This window comes from Pseudophryne corroboree, chromosome 6, assembly GCF_028390025.1.
Source record: "Pseudophryne corroboree isolate aPseCor3 chromosome 6, aPseCor3.hap2, whole genome shotgun sequence".
Taxonomy (NCBI): domain Eukaryota; kingdom Metazoa; phylum Chordata; class Amphibia; order Anura; family Myobatrachidae; genus Pseudophryne; species Pseudophryne corroboree.
Window position 1 is genome coordinate 94,430,004 of NC_086449.1, and position 10,849 is coordinate 94,440,852.

General features: G+C 42.7%; 1 long non-coding RNA gene across 1 annotated transcript in view; it reads right to left on the reverse strand.

The window, feature by feature from the left end:
* The window catches only part of LOC134934864 (uncharacterized), a 144,376-nt gene extending 134,278 nt beyond the window's left edge, over window positions 1–10,098 (reverse strand). Inside the window, exon 1 of the long non-coding RNA XR_010179830.1 lies at window positions 9,874–10,098. This is a non-coding gene — a long non-coding RNA (uncharacterized LOC134934864). The remainder of the gene's footprint in view (window positions 1–9,873) is intronic.
* Window positions 10,099–10,849: the final 751 nt, after the last annotated feature.

Consider the following 10,849-nt stretch of genomic DNA (forward strand, 5'->3'; position numbering starts at 1 on the left):
GGGCTGTCACAGTCATAGTCCTGAGTCTGCCCTGCTCCACTTGTCCACATGTCCGTGGTTAAGTGGACATTGGGTACAACTGCATTTTTTGGACACTGGTGACTCTTTTTCTGAGGTATCGCCTGCCTAGAGAAATGGAACCTAGATGGTATTTGGTACTGGGGACACAGTACCTCAATTAATTGTCTAATTCCCTGTGAATTAACGGTGGATACCGGACACACGTTTCTCACCACCGCAGCTGCCAAGGCCTGAGTTATCCGCTTTGCAGCAGGATGACTGCTGTGATATTTCATCTTCCTCGCAAAGGACTGTTGGACAGTCAATTGCTTACTGGAAGTAATACAAGTGGTCTTCCGACTTCCCCTCTGGGATGACGATCGACTCCCAGCAGCAACAACAGCAGCGCCAGCAGCAGTAGGCGTTACACTCAAGGATGCATCGGAGGAATCCCAGTCAGGAGAGGACTCGTCAGACTTGCCAGTGACATGGCCTGCAGGACTATTGGCTTTCCTGTCTAAGGAGGAAATTGACACTGAGGGAGTTGGTGGTGTGGTTTGCAGGAGCTTGGTTACAAGAGGAAGGGATTTAGTTGTCAGTGGACTGCTTCCACTGTCACCCAAAGTTTTTGAACTTGGCAGATTTCTGATAAATGCGCTCCAGGTGACGTATAAGGGAGGATGTTCCTAGGTGGTTAAAGTCCTTACCCCTACTTATTACAGCTTGACAAAGGCAACACACGGCTTGACACCTGTTGTCCACATTTCTGTTAAAATAATTCCACACCGAAGAGGTGATTTTTTTTGTAATTTGACCAGGCATGTCAATGGCCATATTCGTCCCATGGACAACAGGTGTCTCCCCGGGTGCCTGACTTAATCAAACCACCTCACCATCAGAATTCTCCTTGTCAATTTCCTCCTCAGCGCCAGCAACACCCATATCCTCATCCTGGTGTACTTCAACAGTGACATCTTCAATTTGACTATCAGGAACTGGACTGCGAGTGCTCCTTCCAGCATTTGCAGGGGGCGTGCAAATGGTGGAAGGCGCCACCTCTTCCCGTCCAGTGTTGGGAAGGTCAGGCATCGCAACCGACTCAATTGGACTCTCCTTGGGGATTCGTGATTCAGAAGAACGCACAGTTCTTTGCTGTGCTTTTGCCAGCTTAAGTCTTTTCATTTTTCTAGCGAGAGGATGAGTGCTTCCATCCTCATGTGAATCTGAACCACTAGCCATGAACATAGGCCAGGGCCTCAGCCGTTCCTTGCCACTCCGTGTCGTAAATGGCATATTGGCAAGTTTATACTTCTCATCAGATGCTTTTAATTTAGATTTTTGGGTCATTTTACTGAACTTTTGTTTTTTGGATTTTACACGCTCTCTACTATGACATTGGGCATCGGCCTTGGCAGACGACGTTGATGGCATTTCATTGTCTCGGCCATGACTAGTGGCAGCAGCTTCAGCACAAGGTGGAAGTGGATCTTGATCTCTCCCTATTTTATCCTCCACATTTTTGTTCTTCATTTTTAAATGTGTGGAATTATATGCCAGTAATATATCAATAGCAATGGCTTACTGTACCGTACTGCTATATATATATATATATATATATATATATATATATACTGGTGGTCAGAAAAATTCTGCACTGTCCTCTATATACTGCGCACAACTAAAATGCAGCACAGGTATGGATGGATAGTATACTTGACGACACAGAGGTAGAGCAATGGACTACTGTACCATACTGCTATATATATATATACTGGTGGTCAGCAAAATTCTGCACTGTCCTCCTACTATATACTGCGCACAACTAAAATGCAGCACAGGTATGGATGGATAGTATACTTGACGACACAGAGGTAGAGCAATGGACTACTGTATCGTACTGCTATATATATACTGGTGGTCAGCAAAATTCTGCACTGTCCTCCTACTATATACTGTGCACAACTATAATGCAGCACAGGTATGGATGGATAGTATACTTGACGACACAGAGGTAGAGCAATAGAATACTGTACTGTACTGCTATATATTTACTGGTGGTCAGCAAAAGTCTGCACTGTCCTACTATATACTGTGCACAACTAAACTGCAGCACAGGTATCGATGGATAGTATACTTGATGACACAGAGGTAGAGCAATGGACTACTGTACCGTACTACTATATATATACTGGTGGTCAGCAAAATTCTGCACTGTCCTCCTACTATAAACTGCGCACAACTAAAATGCAGCACAGGTATGGATGGATAGTATACTTGACGACACAGAGGTTGAGCAATGGACTACTGTACCGTACTGCTATATATATATATATATACTGGTGGTCAGCAAAATTCTGCACTGTCCTCCTACTATATACTGTGCACAACAACAATGCAGCACAGGTATGGATGGATTGTATACTTGACAACACAGAGGTAGAGCTATGGACTACTGTACCGTACTGCTATATATATACTGGTGGTCAGCAAAATTCTGCACTGTCCTCCTACTATATACTGCGCACAACTAAAATGCAGCACTGGTATGGATGGATAGTATACTTGACACCACAGAGGTAGAGCAATGGACTACTGTACCGTACTGCTATATATATACTGGTGGTCAGCAAAATTCTGCACTGTCCTCCTACTATATACTGCGCACAACTACAATGCAGCACAGGTATGGATGGATAGTATACTTGACGACACAGAGGTAGAGCAATGGACTACTGTACCATACTGCTATATATATACTGTTGGTCAGCAAAATTCTGCACTGTCCTCCTACTATATACTGCGCACAACTACAATGCAGCACAGGTATGGATGGATAGTATACTTGACGACACAGAGGTAGAGCAATGGACTACTGTACCATACTGCTATATATATACTGGTGGTCAGCAAAATTCTGCACTGTCCTCCTACTATATACTGTGCACAACTAAAATGCAGCACAGGTATGGATGGATAGTATACTTGACGACACAGAGGTAGAGCAATGGACTACTGTACCGTACTGCTTTATATATACTGGTGGTCAGCAAAATTCTGCACTGTCCTCCTACTATATACTGCGCACAACTAAAATGCAGCACAGGTATGGATGGATAGTATACTTGATGACACAGAGGTAGAGCAATGGACTACTGTACCGTACTGCTATATATATACTGGTGGTCAGCAAAATTCTGCACTGTCCTCCTACTATATACTGCGCACAACTAAAATGCAGCACAGGTATGGATGGATAGTATACTTGACGACACAGTGGTAGAGCAATGGACTACTGTACCATACTGCTATATATATATATACTGGTGGTCAGCAAAATTCTGCTCTGTCCTCCTACTATATACTGCTCACAACTAAAATGCAGCACAGGTATGGATGGATAGTATACTTGACAACACAGAGGTAGAGCAATGGACTACTGTACCATACTGCTATATATATATACTGGTGGTCAGCAAAATTCTGCACTGTCCTCCTACTATATACTACAATGCAGCACAGATTTGGAGCGTTTTTCAGGCAGAGAACGTAGATATTTTCAGCACACTGAGCACAGATATTTGCAGCAAAGTGAGCACAGATATTTGCAGCACACTGAACACAGAAACTGAGAGAACGCAGCCACGTCCTCTCGCTATCATCTCCAATGCACAAGTGAAAATGGCAGCGACGCGCGGCTCCTTATATAGAATACGAATCTCGTGAGAATCCGACAGCGGGATGATGACGTTAGGGCGCGCTCGGGTTAACCGAGCAAGGTGGGAAGATCCGAGGCTGCTTCGGAACCGTGTAAAATTGGTGATGTTCGGGGGGTTCGTATCTTGACGAACCGAACCCGCTCATCTCTAATATATATATATATATATATATATATATATATATATATATATATATATATATATATATATATATATATATATATATATACATATACATACATACATACAAATCCCTGCACTCTCACGCAGCTCTGCCAACAACTGGGGTGCCAATCAGAGTCTGACCCACATAGACTTGGGACCCATAGTACAATACAGGATTATCCACCTAGTGGAACAGATAGCACTCTCCAGACTTTACTTCAATAAATCTGCAAAGAAAATATTTAATGTAAAGGTAATCTCACAGTTCAAATGTAATATCCATTTCCGACGTTTCGGTCCACACCAGGACCTTTGTCAAGGAGTTACAGCGTGGTCAAAGCAGTCAGCATCACAGCAAAAGTCAGCATAATAGGTAACTGTTATGTATAACAGCGGAAATGGATATTACATTTGAACTGTGAGATTAACTTTACATTAAATACTTTCTTTGCTGATTTATTGAAGTAAAGTCTGGAGAGTGCTATCTGTTCCACTAGGTGGATAATCCTGTATTATATATATTTTTTTTTTTTTCCTTTCTTTCTTATATATATATTGATGTTGTGAGGACAAGTGAGTTTGCTATGGTGAGTGCTGAACTTTCTGCCTGTATGTATTTGGGTTGGTGGCCATGGGCTGCATGCACCCCACCCTATGAGTGGTGAGTGCAGAGATACTGCACCCCGCTTCTGGGGTGGTGAGTGCGGTGGTTTTTTTTATATATATATATATATATATATATATATTTGTTTGTATATTTGTATATAGATAGATAGATAGATAGATAGATAGATAGATAGATAGATAGATAGATAGATAGATAGATAGATAGATAGATATATGGATAGATATACATGGAACGAAAGAGCACTCATAGGAAAGATAGATTGTGGTGTCTGGTCCATGTAATGCATATAGCTACACTCACTTTAAATTAAAAAAAATGCAGAAAAGAAACCAGCGGTTATGATTACCAGTTTCATTGAAAATAACATGGAATCCATGTTAGTGCAAAAATCCATCAGTGGTCAGTGACAGTCAGTGTTGATTGACTAGAGTTTGCACACTCTGCAAAGTGACAATTTAAAATACGTTTTGTCTTCCCCACATACCATTTCCCACAGCTACACTCCAAAAGGTATATAACATGGGTACTTAACTTAATTTCCCTTTGATTTTCCAGGATCTATCATTACTGGAGTTAAAGAATTGTTTACTTTCCTTATGTGCATATTGACATACTTTGCACTTCTGACAGGCAAAAAAACATTCTAACTTAATTTCCTCCCGTTGGTTCTTAATAAATTTAAGGTTACTATGAGCTAGTCTATTTTTCAGAGAGCATGATTTTCTGTACATACAGTAACTCTCGGGTATGGAGGGATTACATCTTTTAGCAGCGGGTCAAGACAAAGAATATCCCAGTGTTTAGTCAATATATTTTTAATTTCATCTCCCTTACTATTGAATCTAGTGACAAAGGGAACCCCATAAGAATTTAAAGGGGTAGTGTCCCTCAATTTATACACAATCAGTTCTTTTCTATCCCTGTTTAATGCTTTGTCATAGCATTTCTTAATTAACGCCTCAGGGTATTTTTTCTCCCTAAACCTTTGACCATAAATGTTAGCTTGTTCTTCAAATTTTTTCACCTCAGAACAATTACGTCGTAGCCTCACAAACTGGGAATACGGTATATTTTCAATCCATATTTTATAGTGACAGCTCTGAAAATGCTCATAACTAGTACGGTCAATTCCTTTCATGTGGATATGTGTTAATTTTTTCCTCTCTATTATAGTTCTTATTGTCCAGTATGAGGTCCAAAAAGTCAATAGCATATTGCTGGAAGTTAGATATAAAGTGCAAGTTGTACTGTGATTATTATTATTCAGATACATCATGAATTTTTCAAAAGTCTCACTGCCTTCTGACCAAACAATCAGGATATCATCCATGAATCTTTTATTTATATGTATGTAATTCAGAAATGGATTATTATTTTCCACAACTTCCATTTCCCATTTTCCTAAATAGAGGTTCGCTAAACTCGGAGCATAAGGCGTTCCCATGGCAACGCCACATTCTTGGTTCAAAAACGCACCCTGGAAATTAAAATAATTATTTTTAAGTATACATACCATACACTCCAGTAAAAAAAAACTTTTCTATTCTCATCAATATCAGGATCTCCATCAAGAAACATCCTAGAGGCTTATAGTCCCCCTATATGCGGAATGGTCGTGTAAAGGGCCTCAACATCAATCGTTGCCCAACAAAATTCATCTTTCCACTCTACATTTCCTATTTCATTCAAAACCTGTTTGGAATCTTTAATGTAGGATTTTAATTTAAATACATGTTCTTTTATTTATTTTATTATTTATTTATTACCAGTTATTTATATAGCGCACACATATTCTGCAGCTCTTTACAGAGAATTGGCCATTCACATCAGTCCCTGCCCCAGTGGAGCTTACAATCTATATTCCTGACCACATGTACACGCACACATTCACCCTAGGGTTAATTTTTTCGTTGGGAGCCAAATAACCTATCAGTATATTTTGGATTGCAGGAGGAAACCAGAGCACCTGGGGGAAACCCACGCAAGTACGGGGAGAATATACAAACTCCACAGTCAGGGCCATGGTGGGAATCAAACCCATGACCTCAGTGCTGTGAGGCAGTAATGCTAACCATTACACCATCCGTACTGCCCACAGTCTTTTATATGTGCAGCCACAAATTCTGAGATATTGGAAGATGCTGATCCTATTCTGGATATTATAGGACGTCTGGGCAGATTTTCCAACTGCTGATGAATTTTAGGTAAGCTATAAAATATCGGGACTTTTGGATGTGGAATGAACATGAAACCAAACTCCTCGGGGCTAATACTACCATCCAGTGTCGGACTGGGGCATGAAGGGCCCACCAGGGAAATGCAATCATATGGGCCCACTAAGGGGCGTTGCCATATGCTGGAAGGGGTGTGGCCACCTGACCAGAGAGGAGTGGCTAGCCATAATAAGAGCCACCCAGCATAGTATGTAAAGAAAAAAAATTTGTATAATATTTATAGTTTGTTTAAATGAAGTGTCTTTTAGTACAGGTAACAGATATGGCGTAGAAATAGTACATTTAAAAGTGTAACATGTAAGTACATATAAAAAAGAAATCAAAAATCAAAGTCAAAATAAAATAAAAACAGTTTTTGGTAACACAGTCTCAAATAAATAATGTACAATGTAAAAGTACAGTATACAGGCAGTTTTGCAGCCCATAAAGATTAGTTTTGAAATGGAGAGAGCAGCATAGGTAGTGGTGACTGATGGTCCTGCTCCTAATATGTTAATGCAGAGAGTAATACTAATATGGGCACTTACACCTACTCGGCGGCGGTTAGCAGCCCAACTTCATAATGCAATAGTTCACTGGATACTTTTGTCTCTATCCATCTGTGTGGATTTGGTTTAGGTGGCGTCTCTTCCCAGAGGCAATGATGTTGTTGTTACACAGGTGCCTGTGTGCCGGGACTCCTGCAGTGTAGCGATCACTGCGGTAGCGATAGCAGACAAAAGTATCCAGTGAACTATTGCATTATGAATAATGACATATTAATAATAGTGACAGGGAGATAGTGGGTGACTGGGGAAGCATAGGAGACAGGGAGATAGTGTGTGACGCTGTGATAGAGGGTAACAGGTAGATAGTGGGTGACTGGGAGACACTGGATAACAGGAAGAGGGCAGAGGCGTAACTAGGGTTAAAGGCGCCCAGGGCAAATAAAAAGTAAAGGTGCCCCTTAAATTGTAATTTAAAAATCTGGCTGAATTCTTACACACACACACACACACACACACACACACACATGACATTATACAGGGGCACACACACTGACACTATACAGGGGTCCATCCACACACTATACAGGGGTCCATACACACACATTATACAGGGGTCCATACACACACACACTCTATACAGGGGTCCTTACGCACACTGACACTATATAGGGGTACTTACACACACACATACAGGGGTCCACACACACACACACACACACACACACACACACTATACAGGGGTCCATACACACACACTGACACTATACAGGGGTCCATACACACTGACACTATACAGGGGTCCATACACACACACACACACATTGACACTGTACAGGGTTCCATACACACTGACACTATACAGGGGTACACACACACACACACACACACACTGTACAGGGGTCCATACATACACACACACTATACAGGGGTCCATACACACACTGACATTATACATGGGTCCATACACACACACACTGACATTATACAGGGGTCCACGCACACACACATTATACAGGGGTCCACACACACACACACACACACTATACAGGGGTCCATACACACACACACTGACATTATACAGGGGTCCATACACACACACATTGACACTGTACAGGGGTCCATACATATACACACACACACACACACACACACACTATACAGGGGACCATACATACAGACACACACACACACACACACACACACACACATTGACACTGTACAGGGGTCCATACATACACACACACACACACACACACACACACACACACACACTATACAGGGGTCCACACACACACTGACATTATACAGGAGTCTATATATACACACACACACACACACACACATACACACACACACACACTATACAGGGGTCCATACACACACACTGAAATTATACAGGAGTCTATACACACACACACACACACACACATACTATACAGGGGTCCATACACACTGACACTATACAGGGGTCCATACACACACACACTGACATTATACAGGGGTCCATACACACACTCTTGCATTATACATGGGTCCATGCACACACACACACACACACTCTATACAGGGGTCTTACACACACACACACACACACACACACACACATTATACAGGGGTCCACACACACACTGACATTATACAGGGGTCCATACACACACACTTGCATTATACAGGGGTCCATACACACACACTCTATACAGGGGTCCTTACACACACTGACACTATATAGGGGTCCTTACACACACACACATTATACAGGGGTCCACACACACACACACACACACACACACACACACACACACACGACCATAAACACACTATACAGGGGTCCATACACACTGACACTATACAGGGGTCCATACACACACACACACACACACAATGACACTGTACAGGGTTCCATACACACACACACACACTGAAATTATACAGGAGTCTATACACACACATATACTATACAGGGGTCCATACACACACACACACACACACACACACACTGACACTGTACAGGGGTCCATACATACACACACACACTGACACTATACAGGGGTCCATACATACATACACACACACACACACACACTGACACTATACAGGGGTCCATACATACATACATACATACATACATACATACATACATACACACAACACTGACACTATACAGGGGTCCATACACACACACACACACACACTGACACTATACAGGGGTCCATACACACACACACACACACACACACACACACTATACAGGGGTCCTTTATATACAATCTTAGGGGGGCACATCTAATATAATAATGCAGCACTGTTGGACACTGGAGAGAAGGACTCTCCTACCGGAATTAGTAGCAGGGCTGATCATGCTCTGCCTCCATTGCTGCTGTGATCCAGGGCCGGTTGTTGCGGGTGCCGGCAGGTGGGTGGGGGGGGATTGTGCGGTGATCATGTGTGCCGGCAACAATGGAGAGGGTGCGCGGTGGACATGTGTGCCGGCAGGGAAGAGCGGTGCGCAGTGACCATGTGTGGGAGGAGGTGCGGTGGACATGTACGCTGGAGGGGGAGAGGGGTGCGCGGTTATGTGTGCTGGCGGGGGAAGGGGGTCGTGTGCGTCACCCCATCACATGCTGTACGGACGGTGCGTGTACCTGCTGCAGTCAGCCACTCAGACTCAGTAGACTGCATCGGCCGCCCGGGAGGGAAATGTGATGTCTGCTGCTGATTGGGAGCCGGGAGCCGCGACCCGCCCGCTGCCCACTGACGACTGCACGCACTCGCCAGCTCCAGCCTCCAGGTCATGTGTGCCTTCCCCTCCGGACCGCGGCGGGATCCTCCTGTCGGCGTGGTGTGGTGCGGCGCAGCAGACGCTCGGCTCTACTGCAAACTCCTGATTGGTAAGCCCTGCCCCCTGGCAGAAGTGGGTGTGGCTAAATACGATAGTGACCCACCGGTGGAACCATCGGTTCCCCGGCAGGCCAGTCCGAGCCTGCTACCATCAACTACTCCTTTATTTAGCAGAACCCTAATCTCTTCTACAATCCTCTCTGTGGGATCTAGTACCAGTTTCTTATATGTTTTGTTATCATTCAAAAGTCTTTCACATTCCTCAAGATAGTCACTTCTATTTAAGAGTACTATACCCCCTCCTTTGTCCGCCATTTTAATAACTAATGAAGGATCACTTTCAAAGGATTTTAGAGCTGCTCTGTCTCCTTTATTTAGATTATCTTTAAATTTAACTCATTGCTACACAATTCATCCAGATCTTTCTTCACAAGTTTGGAAAATGAATCTATATAGCTGCCGCTAGATTCTACCGGATAAAAATTTGATTTTTTTCTTAAACTGTCTTTTTTCATAATTAGCTCCATTATTCCCATCAACTGGATTTTTATCTGTTTTCACAAAGTGACGTTTTAGAGTTAAATTCCTTACAAATTAGTTTACATCTATAAATAGTTGAAAGCCACTAGGGGCTGTACTGGGAGCAAAAGACAATCCTTTTGACAATAATGCAATCTCATTTTTATTCAGAACATGATCAGATAGATTGAATACTTCTGTATTTACCGGGAGTTCTGCCTTCTCACTTTTACCCCTCTTTCCTCCTCTCTTGCCTCTCTT